Source organism: Pelophylax lessonae (assembly GCF_965119305.1).
Source record: "Pelophylax lessonae genome assembly, chromosome: 8".
In the NCBI taxonomy this organism is placed as follows: Eukaryota; Metazoa; Chordata; class Amphibia; order Anura; family Ranidae; genus Pelophylax; species Pelophylax lessonae.
Genome location: NC_138775.1, coordinates 226651946 through 226666025, shown reverse-complemented (window position 1 = coordinate 226666025; position 14080 = coordinate 226651946). Strand labels below are relative to the sequence as shown.

At 46.5% G+C, this 14080-nt stretch overlaps 1 protein-coding gene across 4 annotated transcripts in view; it reads left to right on the top strand.

Moving 5' to 3' along the window:
• The window catches only part of RALGPS2 (Ral GEF with PH domain and SH3 binding motif 2), a 360414-nt gene that overhangs the window by 105428 nt on the left and 240906 nt on the right, over positions 1 to 14080 (top strand). The window lies entirely within an intron of this gene.

Below are 14080 nucleotides of genomic sequence, written 5' to 3'. Positions count from 1 at the left end.
ACTTCTCTCGGTACCATCTGTACTGTCTGGATGGTGTTTTGTATATACCCTATGATATGCTGCATTTATTCCTTCATAGTATTTTTGCAAGTTATGCTAGCCACACATTTAGAAAAACGAGATTATGCTCTTGATTTATATGTATTACCTAGTATGGAATGAGCATAACACCACCACCTTTGCACTTTTAGGGCTCTGTTTATGCACAATAATATGCAAACTTGGCATACAAAAAGGATGGGCATTGAATTATTGCAGAAAGTAAAAGCAAGCATTGCACCAAATCTGAATAAATATCCGCAGGAGCTGACAGGTGGGGGTAGGGAGAGAGCAGAGCTGCGGATGACAGAGTGTGAATAAAGCTGGCTATAGACAGTGTGAATTTCTTTCCTGCAACCATGGACAGTGTTGACAGGGGAATCCCTCCCACAGAGCCAGTGCACAGTGATTATTGCTAGTGGTTAGAACAGCCACTAGCGATAATTGCATGTAAAATCTGTCAGGCTGGTTGTACCCAGGTTGATCGATCAACTTGGGTACATTCAGCCTGCCCATACATGGTTCGAATTTGAACAGTCTATGGCCAGCCTAAAAATGGAATTTCTTTCGTTCACAGCTCCTGATCTTCATAACCAATGGGTTATACTGCCCTCTACAGGAGTTGGACACTAGGCAGAAAAAGAATCTGGCTACGCCTATGGACAGTCCCAGGGGGTATGTCCCCTTCTACTATAGTTACTAATTTTTCTGAGTAGTCAGTAGAAAGGACCTAGTTCCTTGCTGGGATATCTGGTCCGGCAAATTTTTTCTTTTTAGATGGAAATTTTTTCTTCTGTTTTTTTTCTGGTGCAATCTACAATCAATAGCTGGACTGGGCGATGGACTGGACAGTCTAGATCCAATGGTCACCCCATTCCAGCCAGCAAGCGTGCGCAGACCTCAGCTCCGCGCTAGTTTGGCCACGACATAGCCCCACTGGGCGGGGTCTGGCCTCAGAGTTAAACGTCTCGTATGCGACCAGGTCATGGCCCAAGTCACAGCATTCCTCCTGGCTGACAGCTCCCCATTGCGATGGCGAGGGGTTCGGTCTGGAGCGGTGCCCACCTGGTTCCTGGTATGGTGAGTAGCTCGCTCCCCCTGGAGGATTTTGGGGGGGACGTGGGCCTTTGTCTTAGGTGGTTCGGACCCCTGGGTTCCCCTCCTTTCAGTCAGACACCCCCCTTTCATCTGTCCCCCTTCCACTTATGCTGGAGCTATGTGGATGGTCTGGTTGACCTCCTGTGGTGCGGGCTATGGTGGTGATGGGGGTGCGCCGCAGGCGACTGGACGATTGGATGTGCGGGGGGGGTTGTACTTAGTGGGGGGCTCCTGCCAGGGCCCCCCCCGCCCTACCCAAGCAAGCCTAGGGATCCCTCTTGGGTCTTTGGGAGCTTTGTGGTGCTGCCATTTTTCTGTAGCCTGTGTGTTTCTATGCACGGCGGCCATGTTTGTGTAGTCCAGTGGTCATTTTGCGGTAGTTTACTATTAAATATAGCGGCGGCCATGACAGTGGAGCCCTGTGGCAGCAATTTCGGCAGTTGGAGCTCCTCCTCATCCTCTGGTGCTGGCTCCTGGATCTTTCCACTTCCTGATTGCCACACGTGGAGTGCAGATCCTGGTTGGTTGCAGGTACCTGTTCTGGTTGGTGAGTCTGGTGGGGTTCTCTCATTCTCTGCTGAGGATCACATGGTGCTTTGTGCCTGGCAACCTGGTGGTGCTGCCAGCATGATGCGGGTTGTCCCTTTGCAGTGTTTTACACTTTTTGTGGGGTCCCCCTGGTGACACAATGAGTCTTTGGAGCACATCCCCCTACCTGATTCCCTCTCTGAGGCTGCGGCGCCTTCAGGGTCCCAACCATCCATGGATGCACTGACATTCAGGCCCGGAGTCCTTTGTCTCCCAGGTGGAGGTGATTTTCGCACGACAGGCTAGCAAAAAGTGCCCCCCGCCTTCCCCTGCCTCATCTGTCTCATCAGACCCTGAATCTACATCAGCCGTCGCAGACGTGGGTCACCCTGCTGGGTCTGCGACCACGTGCCCGGAATCCTCAGATAGTGAGGGTGATTCCTCCACAACTCCAACCGTGCACGAAAAGGTGCTGGTGGAAGCACTGATTGTATCTGTGCATGAGACCTTGAAGATGGAGTACGCAGCTGCGACGGAGGCGCAGGTTCCCTTTGGCACTCACAAGCCATCCAGAGCAGCAAAGGTATTTCCTTTCCCCTTCTATTTTGACAGAATTGTCGCTAAAGAGTGGATAAAACCAAAGCGTCCCCTTGGGGTCCCTAAGCAATTTTTCTAGGAGGAGTCCCTTATTCTCAAGTGGTGGACCCTCCGGTTTCCAGATTGAACAAGGCAACCATGACTCCGGTTTAAGGATTCGGCTGACAGGAAGGTGGTGGCTGTGGCCCGCAATATGTACACTCTGGCTGGTTCAGCACTGAGGCCGGTATTCACCATTGCCCTGGTGTTGCAAACTCTGACCGAGTGGGCTAAGCTTCCATGCTGTGACCTGGAGGGAGAACAGCTCCCCCCCAGCCTTTGCTGAGCTGGTGGACGAGCTGGTCCAGGGGCTGCAGTTTCTGTGTTGCCTCTTTGGATGCGGCTCCCCTAGTGGCTCAAGCTCTCTGTTTTGGCAGTGGTCCTTCGGCTTGTTTCGGCTTAAATGCTGGTCTGCGGACCAGACTCCTAAAAAGGCCTGGACTGATCTCCCCTCCCAATTCATCATTAAAGGTCTCTCAGGGGAAAGAGTACTTTTCTTCCGCAGGCTCCTAAGGGCAAGGAACCCCATCATAGAGGTGGGCCTTCCTCCTCGGCTCATAAGGTTTTTCATCCCTCAGGATTGACTGACAAGGTCTAGAAGCCTTTCAGGACCTCCTCTGGTGGATCCAAAAGAACCTTGTCTGGCAAGCTAAGATTGGCTTTTCCAGACCCGAGGACAAGGCTCCTTCTACATGAAGGTGCGCCCTCACCCATATCGGGGGTGGGGGGACGACTTTGTTGGTTTCTGGACCCATGGACTTCCCTGGTACAAGACAAATGGGTCCACAAAGTCATTCGGTCAAGGTACAAGATCGAGTTTCACTCTTGTCCCCCAGCAAGGTTCTTTCCTTCCAACTTGCGCATCTCCCCGGACCGTTTACAGGGTCTGTTTGGGGCAGTACAAGACCTGTTGCTTCAAGGGATGATTGTCTAGGTTCCGACTTCGGAACATTTTCAGGGTTTTACTCAAACCTCTTTACAGTTCCCAGAAAGGAAGGCAAGGTGCATCCAATCCTGGACCTCAAGACTCTGAACTGCTTTGTGCGGGTGCAGAAGTTAAGGATGTAGTCCATTCGCATGGTGGTGGCATCCCTGCATCAGCTGGATTTTCTTGCCTCCTATCGATATTAAGGATGCTTACCTTCACATTCCAATATGTGCCAGTCACAGCCCTTCATCTGCTTTGACGTGGGAGAAGAGCATTATCAGTTTGTGGGGGTTACCCTTTGGTCTTGCCTCTGCTCCTCGTTTCTTCGCAAAAGTGTTAGCCCCGGTGCTAGCATTGTTACGCCAACGGAGGATCGCAGTACTGGGCTACTTGGATGACCTCCTTCTGTGAGCAGAGTCTCCTACTGCTCTGGTGGAGTTGAGCTGGATTCTGAATTTTCGGAAGTCTGCTCTTGTTCCATCCACAAAGCTGGACTATCTGGGTCTGACTCTGGACTCGGCCTTAGCCGGAGTGCTCCTTCCTCTGGACAAACTCCAGAAAGTGCAGGCTGTGATTCGTCTCCTGCTGTCCAGCAGATGGTCATCCCTCCTGACTTGCATGCGGGTACCGGGCCTAAAGGTGTAAATCTTCGAGGCGGTTCCGTTTGCACAGTTCCATACGAGGTCCCTGAAAAGGGAGATTCTGGCCAAATGGGACAAGACTCCGCAGTATCTGGGCAATCCTATCCGGCTTAGCCGGGGAATGAAGGAGTCCCTTATATGGTGGCTTTGCTGTCCGGCGCTTCGGCTGGGCAAATCTTTCCTCCCCTTGTATTGGACAGTGGTCACCACGGATGCCAGCCTGTCCGGCTGGGGAGGCGTCCATAAATTCTGCTCCGAGGATCTGGACCCTGGAAGAGTCCAGACTACCGATCAATGTCTTGGAACTCCGACTGATCAGCCTATGCCTGGACCATTGGTCTGATCGTCTTTAGTGATGTCCAGTGCGCATTCAATCAGACAATGCCATGGCCGTGGCTTATGTCAATCACCAATGGGGCACAAAAAGTGTCCTGGCGGCTCTGGAGGTAGCCGGCATTCTAAGGTGGGCAGGACAGTTTTTCAGCCCCCTCCACCGTACACATTCACAGGGTGGAAAACTGGCAGGCGGATTACCTCAATCTGGAAACACGGATTACCTCAAATCGGCAGGCGTTGCAACAAGGAGAGTGGTCCCTTCATCCAGTTGTTTCATCAGTTGTGTCTCCAGTGGGGAAACCCCGAGTTGGATTTGTTGGCATCTCGGCTCAAGAGAAAGGTGCAGAGGTTTGTAGCTCAGTCACTGGGTCTTCTGGTGGTCGCCACAGAGGCGCTGGTGGCCACGTGGGGTCAGTATCGCTCGTATCGTCTGATTTACACCTTCCCTCCTCTCAAGCTTCTGCCAAGACTTCTACGCAGGATCCACAGGATCCCAAGGACCAATCTTCCATCCTGCTTTACAGTCGCTGGCTTTGACAGCTTGGCTGTTAAACACCAGGTGCTGAGGGTTTAGAGGTTTATCTGAGTCGGTGATTCCAACCCTGTTAAAAGCTAGGAAATCTATTTCTAAGATCTACCATCGTACCTGGAAAAAGTACATTGCGTGGTGTGAGTCTCTTGAGGTTCATCCTCGTGCCTTCTCTTTGGCTCTAATCTAGACCTTCCTTAAACAGAAATTGGCCTTAAGTACCATCAAGGGCTAGGTATCGACTTTGGCGGTCTTCTTCCAACGACCCTTGGCCACTCTCTCCCTGGTGCGTCAGGGTGTCCGACATTTGGTTCCTCCAGTGCGGTCTCTGTTGCTGCCTTGGGACCTCAAATTGGTGCTTTCGGCCCTTCAAGAGGAAGTAAACCCTCCTCTGCAACTTTTACCTATAGGTAAGCCTATGATAAGGCTTACCTATAGGTACTGTAAATATCTCCTAAACATGTACAGTTTAGGAGATATTTACCTTGCATGCAGCCAGTGACATCACTGGCGCATGCGCTCTGAAGGAATGGCCGCTGGTGCCGTTCCTTCAGAGCCCCGTGCCGTGACTGTCTGCTCCCGCACGCGTGCGCGGGAGTGACGTCACCGCGGCTCCGGCCAATCAGATGGCCGGATGCCGCGATCCCAGAAGACGGGCGACTGAACATGTCGCCCGTCATAGAGGTAAGCGGGCGGCACGGCGGGGGCTCTTTCTAAGGTAAGTATTTCATAATGAGCTAGTATGCGATGCATACTAGCTCATTATGTGTTTCTCTTTCAGGTTGAAAAAAAGAAAAAAAACATTTTTGGGTTTACAACCTCTTTAAGAAGCCTACCTTTGAGAACCTTCAGGAGATTCCCTTGCTTACGCTGTCTTAGAAGGTAGCTTTTTTAGTGGCTATCACCTTTGCGCGCAGGGTATCTGAACTGGCGGCATCATCCTGTCGTTCACCTTACTTGATGATTCAGAGATTAGGTGGTTCTTCACCCCTGTCCATCGTCCCTCCCAAAGTTTGTCTCTGATTTTCATGTGAAGTTAGACATTGAGTTGCCTTCCCTGTGTCCTAGGCCAAAACATCCGAAGGAAATTGCCTTGGATGTGGTCTGGGCAATTAGGGTGTACCTTGCAGCTACGGAGTCTTTTAGGAAGTCAGACTCCCTATTTGTGCTCACGGATGGGCCTTGGTAAGTGTTGTCCGCTTCCTCTGCGAATGGATCAGACAGACAGTTATTCAGGCCTATTTCATCAGGGGTCAGATTTCTCCTTTCCCTGTCAAAGTGCACTCTACTTGGGCATTAGTGGCTTTTGGGCCTTCTGTCATCAGGCGTCAGCGACGCAGGTTTGCAAGGCAGCCGCCTGATCTTCGCTGCACACTTTCACAAAGTTCTATAAAGGGGATGTGTTGGCATCTGCAGATGCTTCTTTTGGCCGCAAAGTTTTGCAGGCTTCTGTTTAGAGACCTGATGCTTTTTGAGTGTGTATTGTTTTTTTCAGGTGGGTTCCAGTTGTTTTGGTTGAGATTCTGTTGCCTGGTTGGCTACTGTTTAGCCTTGGGAATTTTTTTGCTGTTTCCACCCCTCATGGTTAACGCTGCTTTGGGACGTCCCAATGGTTATGAAGATCAGGAGCTGTGTCCATCAATGAACGAAAGAGAAAATTGGATTTTTGACTTACCATAAAATATATTTCTCTCGTTCATTGACGGACACAGCACCCACCCCTCTGTGGAGTTGTAATTTTTCTGACACTGCTTGTAACAAAACTGAGTAACTATAGCAGAGAGAGGGAGTATACCCCTTGGTACCGCCCATAGGTGTAGCCAGATTCTTTTTCTGCCTAGTGTCCTACTCCTGTCGGGGGCAGTATAACCCAATAGTTATGGCCATCAGGAGCTGTGTCGGTCAGTGAACATCAGAGAAATGGATTTTATGGTAACTCCAAAACAATCTATTTTTTTAGTAACAGAATCTTCTCTTCAGTTGTGCTGTGAGCTACAACAAAGCAGTAGGCAAAATCAAACTCAGTCAGACTTCACACTTCTTAGAATTGTCAATGACAACCATGTTGTGTTTTGTGGTTGAAATGTAATGTTATTACTCTATCCATGAAATACCCTCCAGGAATGGTGAATGGGGCTGTGCTTTAGCAAACCATGGCAGATATGTACATGGTGTCTGCCATGTAAAATGGGCTTCTATATCTCCTAGTGGGTTGGAAGACATAAGGGATTAGAAATAACATGTTACAAGCTTGTGGGTTCCACAAAGTATGTGAAGTATGATAGTTAATATTTGCAGTGGGCTGCGAGTGGTGACAGCAGCTTGGTTTGAGAACAGGGTAAAGGGATATGTCTCTGAAGATTACAACTACCAAAAATAATAGCAATAGATGGGAAGTGTCTGATAAAATGTCTTCTGGCGGTAGGCGTCATGTGAGAAGTAAATTGCTGAGGAATGAGTGACCAGGGGAAAGAATTGCAGGAAAATGACCAGAAAGGTGATAGAGGCTCGTATTAATAGTCAACTATAACAAGGAACAGCTGTGTAGTAGGTGACATCACAAGTTTTGCAGTCCTTTCAGGTGTGAAGAAATGCTTTCTCTATAGCCAGAGCCGATTTCTGGATGGATATCCGATTAACTGCCTAAATGTGTCCAGAAATCAATAATGTGCAGCTGTGTGAACTCTGTACTAAAATTTTCCATTTCGGTTTTGTTTTTGGACATTGTTCTTGGTCTGTTTTTATTTAATATTTTACGATTACACAATTTTAAAATGACATTCTGTAATATCTGTTTCATAAATAAACATTTATTACTGGACTCATTTGGGACAAAGGATTACCTGAGCACTAAGGCTCCATTCACACCTGAGCGTATCGTTTTTTTCTGGCATTTTTTTCAAGTGTTTAGAGGCAGGCATTGACATCTAACAAAAACGCTTGAAATCTGCCAAAAAAAGAAGCTCATGTACTTTTTTGAGCTTCAGGCGACAAAACACTGATATGTGAACAGGGGCCATTGAAATGAATGGATTTTTGCTTGTTGGGCGTTTTGAGACTTCTGAGATGAGCGTTTTAGGAGCTCAAGTTCAGGTGTGAACAGGGCCTAATAGTTATGCAGGTGTCTTTTCATGTGAAAAGAAACCCCTTTCACCTGCTGATATATATATATATATATATATATGTATATGTGTATTTATATATATATATATATATATATATATATATATATATATATATATATATATATATATATTTTTTTCCCCCATTCTTGAACTTAAAGTGATATTAAGGGCTCATATTTTTTTCTCTAAAATAAAAATGTTCTATTTACCCGCTCTGTGCAAGAATATTGCACAGAGCCGCTGCTTACCTTTTCTTCTGGAGTGTCTCGACGTTGCTGTCTGCTCCTCCTCTCCTGTTTGTGCCCCCATAGCAAGCCATGTGCTATGGGGGCACACCTGCTGGTGCCCTTCTTAGCTGCGCTGTGCAAGTTCATACACACAGTGTGGCTCAGCCACGCCTCCCCCCCTCCCTCGTAGGGTTTGACTGAATTTAGAACCACTTTAAAGAATAAGTTCACCTTTGTTGCAGCCGCTGCCCCATGTACTAGCTGCCCCTATTTGAAAGTTCCCCCCACAAGGTCGTGTCATTCAACTACAAGCCCCAACATCCTTAGCTGCTGTCAGCTTGTAGTTCTCAATGAACTACCATGATGCTGTGACAGTTCATTGACTCTTCCTGTCAATTAGTATTGGCTTACCTGTATAGCATGTACCGGTAAGTCTATACACTGACAGTGTGTAGGAGACCTGCATGGCATCAGTGGTCTGCAAATTGCTGATGCAATGCTGTCCAGGCCCCCACAAGATAAAATAATTAAAACACATTTTATCTTTCGTTCATTGACTGACACCGCTCCAGAATCCTCTTGACCATTGGGTTATGCTGCTCCCTACAGGTGTAGGACACTAGGCAGGAAAAAGCTTTACCACGCCTCTGGGGCAGTCCCAGGGGGGTATACTCCCACTTCCTGCTATAGGCATTCAGTTTTTTCTGGCTAGTCAGGAGTAAGGACCAAGTTGCTTGCTGGGATCTCTGGTCCTAGCATTTTTCCTTTTTAAATGGGGTGCTGTCTGTTCTCCAGTACCCGCTTTTCGGAAATATTTGCGAGCTACCTTTGCTTAAATTGTCCCAGAAGGTAGCCTTCTTGGTGGCTATTATTTCTGCACTAAGGGTGTCTGAGCTGGCGGCGTTGTCTTGTTGCTCACCTTACCTGGTGGTTCACAGAGATAAAGTGGTGCTTCACCCTTGTCAGTCGTTCCTTCCTAAGGTTGTTTCTGGTTTCCATCTGAATGAAGACATTGTGTTGGCTTTCCCTGTGTTCTAAGCCTGAACATCCTAAGGAGATTGCCTTGCACTCCCTGGATGTGGGTCGGGCAATCGGGTATACCTGCAGCAACTGAGTCATTTAGGAAATCAGCCTTACTATTTGTCCTTACGCATGCACCTCACAAAGATTTGGTCACGTCTGCCACGATCATTTCCAGATGGACAAGACGGGCGGTGGTGCAGGCCTATTCCATCAAGGATCAGGTTCCTCCGTTCTCTGTTACGGCACATTCTACATGGGCGTATAGTGCCTCCTGTGCCTTCCGCTATCAGGCATCAGTGGTGCTGGTTGGCAAGGCGGCCACCTGGTCGTTTGTGCACACTTTCACAATATTTTATACAACAGATGTGCTGGCATCTGCGGATGCTGCTTTTGGCCACAGCATTTTGCAGGCCGCTGTTTGAGAGAATTAGTCCTCTTTGAGGGTGTGTGTTTTTTTCAGGTGAGCTCCAGTTGTTCCTGGTTGAGCTCCATGTTGCCTGGTTGGCTAGGTTTAGCCTTTTTGGAATTTTTTTTTCTGCTGTTTTTTTCCCACCCCTCCTGTTTGACACTTTGCTTTGGGACGTCCCAATGGTCAAGATTCTGGAGCTGTGTCCGTCAATGAACGAAAGCGGAAATCAGCAGACAAGGGAGGGGGCCTAGTTATTTTAAAGAAAAAAGATTGAACAGGAGATGTCCAATCTACTACAGGTAGAAGGCACATATGAGAAACTTCGGGGGAATCCTATTAAACTATACAGTAAGAAATTGAATAACCATATGAAGAAAGGGAAAGAAAGACAATGAGAAACATCAATATTTCTGATCACTGTATTCTAGCAACCATTGATGCTAACTCCTTATATACCAGCATCAGACAAGAAGATGGTTTGAAAGGTGTATGTAAGGCTCTGCGCGAGAGAACAAATTTAAAACGGGTGCAGATCCATTTTATACTTGAAGGCCTGAAGCTCACCATGGGTAGTAACTCGCTATGCACCTAGCGTTGCTAATTTGTTTATGGACATGCTAGAAGAAGAACTCGTTTATGCACAAAATAGACCACAATTGTCTTTTTACAAACGATACATCGATGACATCATCATCCTATGGGAAGCATCAGAGGAATCGCTACAAGGCTTCTTTTATGAACTTAATAATCAATATGGTATCAAATTTACAGGGGATTGGAGTTAGTAACAGATCAGTTACTTGGACTTGCAGATCTACAGAGACAACAACCACCTAAGGAGCAAAACTTTTTTCAAACCCATGTATTGGAATGGATATATACCCATATCAAGCTGCCACCCTCCGAGATGGAAAGAAAATATCTCAAATGGCCAACGTATTAGACTAAGGAGGAACTGCGATAACATGGAGGACTACAAATCGCAAGCACATGTCTAGATACAGAGATTTGAAGAAAAAGGATATGATAGGCGGAAACTCCTCATAACTAAGAACCAAGTAAAGGAACTGAACAGAGATAACCTTTTATATAAATCAAACACCAATCAACGCACCCATGATGACTTAGCCTTTATCACCGGATTTCACAAAGGATTCAGACATACTGAATGTGTTATCAAGAGATATTGGCCTATACTTAAATCTGACAAATCTTTATCTAAACTTTTACCTTCTAAACACAGATTTATCTATAGGGGGGCTCCTTTACGCAACTGTCTAGTCCACAATGTCATTCATCCACCCAAACATGTAAATATGTTCCAAAACAACGGTACAGTGCTAATAAACTGCATTCAGTGATATGTAAAAATAAAAGCACATGTATCTATGCAATATTAAGGTGCTATAATACATAAATTTGTGCAGTATTAAAGTGCCATAGTACAAATAACTGTGCAATATTAAGGTGCTATAATGGAAATAAAGTGCTTGTAATGAATCAAATGCATATAATATATAAATAATTGATAGATCCAAAGAGTCCAGTGGTCTTATGCTAGAATTGGTGCAAAATTGGCTTGATGACGATAATCCAGCCAGTGTTTTACAAGTGAATCTGTGTGTCTTCCACCACCAACACCTAAGATAATTGGCCTCTCACCTGAAGTTTTGACCTGTGTTTCACCACAAGGTCAAAATAAGCAAATAATCACCAGCAGGGATTAGCAGGCTCTCTCACAGCCTCTCAGTAGACACACTGCTGCCCGAAGATAGCCAAACATAGGGACACGGATCTCATCATGGATATCACATAAAAAATAAAAGGCACAGGATCTAATGCTCTCAGTATGAACAGGGGTTTTTATTTAGGACAAAAAATAGTAAAAAACTCACATGTACAGGCACTACTGATAGTGCATGGAAACCGCAATTATAGAGCAGCAAACTAGCTGTAAGCTTCCGGGTTGCCGGTGAAGACTCCGCCCCCTATACGCGTTACGCCACCTGTCAATCAGACGCTCCACTTCCTCAGTAGGGGATCGCTTTGTATTTATGTAAATATGTTCCCTGATGCTAAGCGCTTTGTAAGATGTAATCCGTGCCTACTGTGAAGAACCATTAGGAACCAGCCAAGAAGAGTTACAAAATTTAGATCCAGATGTAGTGGAGAGGAATTCCAAATTAAAAAACTGATAACATGCCAGACTACCCACGTCACTTATGCGATTGAATGTCCTTGCCGACTCCAATATGTTGGTAGGACCACCAGAGCTTTATTTATCAGAATTCGGGAACACATAAACAATATTAGAAAGGGGTTCCCTGAACATAGCCTCTCCAGACATTTTGCAGAATCCCACAATAGAAACCCTAGTACAGGTCCCTCTAAAAAAATTAGCATATTGTGATAAAGTTCATTATTTTCTGTAATGTACTGATAAACATAAACATTAGACTTTCATATATTTTAGATTCATTACACACAACTGAAGTAGTGCAAGCCTTTTATTGTTTTAATATTGATGATTTTGGCATACCGCTCATGAAAAACCAAAATTCCTATCTCAAAAAATTAGCATATCATGAAAAGGTTCTCTAAACAAGCTATTAACCTAATCATCTGAATCAACTAATTAACTCTAAACACCTGCAAAAGATTCCTGAGGCTTTTAAAAACTCCCAGCCTGGTTCATTACTCAAAACCGCAATCATGGGTAAGACTGCCGACCTGACTGCTGTCCAGAAGGCCATCATTGACACCCTCAAGCAAGAGGGTAAGACACAGAAATAAATTTCTGAACAAATAGGCTGTTCCCAGAGTGCTGTATCAAGGCACCTCAGTGGGAAGTCTGTGGGAAGGAAAAAGTGTGGCAGAAAACGCTGCACAACGAGAAGAGGTGACCGGACCCTGAGGAAGATTGTGGAGAAGGACCGATTCCAGACCTTGGGGGACCTGCGGAAGCAGTGGACTGAGTCTGGAGTAGAAACATCTAGAGCCACCGTGTACAGGCGTGTGCAGGAAATGGGCTACAGGTGCCGCATTCCCCAGGTCAAGCCACTTTTGATCCAGAAACAGTGGCAGAAGCGCCTGACCTGGGCTACAGAGAAGCAGCGCTGGACTATTGCTCAGTGGTCCAAAGTACTTTTTTCGGATGAAAGCAAATTTTGCATGTCATTCGGAAATCAAGCTGCCAGAGTCTGGAGGAAGACTGAGGAGAGGGAAATGCCAAAATGCCTGAAGTCCAGTGTCAAGTACCCACAGTCAGTGATGGTCTGGGGTGCCATGTCAGCTGCTGGTGTTGGTCCACTGTGTTTTATCAAGGGCAGGGTCAATGCAGCTAGCTATCAGGAGATTTTGGAGCACTTCATGCTTCCATCTGCTGAAAAGCTTTATGGAGATGAAGATTTCATTTTTCAGCACGACCTGGCACCTGCTCACAGTGCCAAAACCACTGGTAAATGGTTTACTGACCATGGTATTACTGTGCTCAATTGGCCTGCCAACTCTCCTGACCTGAACCCCATAGAGAATCTGTGGGATGTTGTGAAGAGAGACGCAAGACCCAACACTCTGGATGAGCTCAAGGCCGCTATCGAAGCATCCTCGGCCTCCATAACACCTCAGCAGTGCCACAGGCTGATTGCCTCCATGCCACGCCGCATTGAAGCAGTCATTTCTGCAAAAGGATTCCCAACCAAGCATTGAGTGCATAACTGAACGTAATTATTTGAAGGTTGACTTTTTTTGTATTAAAAACACTTTTTTTTTTATTGGTCGGATGAAATATGCTAATTTTTTGAGATAGGAATTTTGGTTTTTCATGAGCTGTATGCCAAAATCATCAATATTAAAACAATAAAAGGCTTGCACTACTTCAGTTGTGTGTAATGAACCTGTCCGGAAGGCTCTGGCAGATGATGAGTTAAGACTCACAGGCTATTCCGGCTCCATCCCTCTCATCTAGAAAGAGCTCTATTTAAGCTGGATCAGCACACAGGTTCAGTGCTGTCTTGTCTTCAGCTCCTGCCGCTGTTCCTGAACCTGTGACCTGTTTGCTGCTGATTTCCTGTTGACCTTTTGGCTTGTTCCTGACTCTGCTTGTCTGCTGCCCGTCCTGACCCCGGCTTGTTTGACCATTCTCTCGGATCTCCCTTGTCTGTTTACCCGCCTTCGGACCTTGATCGGTTCACCCTTGGTGGGGCGACCCTGAGGACCGCGACCTGGTATCCACACGCAGCGAACTCCATCCTCACCACTAGAGGCTCTGGCGAAAACCGGTGGATACTAGACTCCGCACCTCAGGCTAGCCTGTGTCACTTACCTTGGGGGTTCCATCCAAGCTCCGCCCTCTAGCGGACATCGGGGCCTATCTCTGTCGCCAGGTTACACCCAGCACCTTAACAGAATCTAAAATATATGAAAGTCTAATGTTTATCAGTACATTACAGAAAATAATGAACTTTATCACAATATGCTAATTTTTTGAGAGGGACCTGTATACTTACTTTTTATGGGATTGATTCCATCAAAGGCCACTGGAGAGGGGAAAACAAGAAAA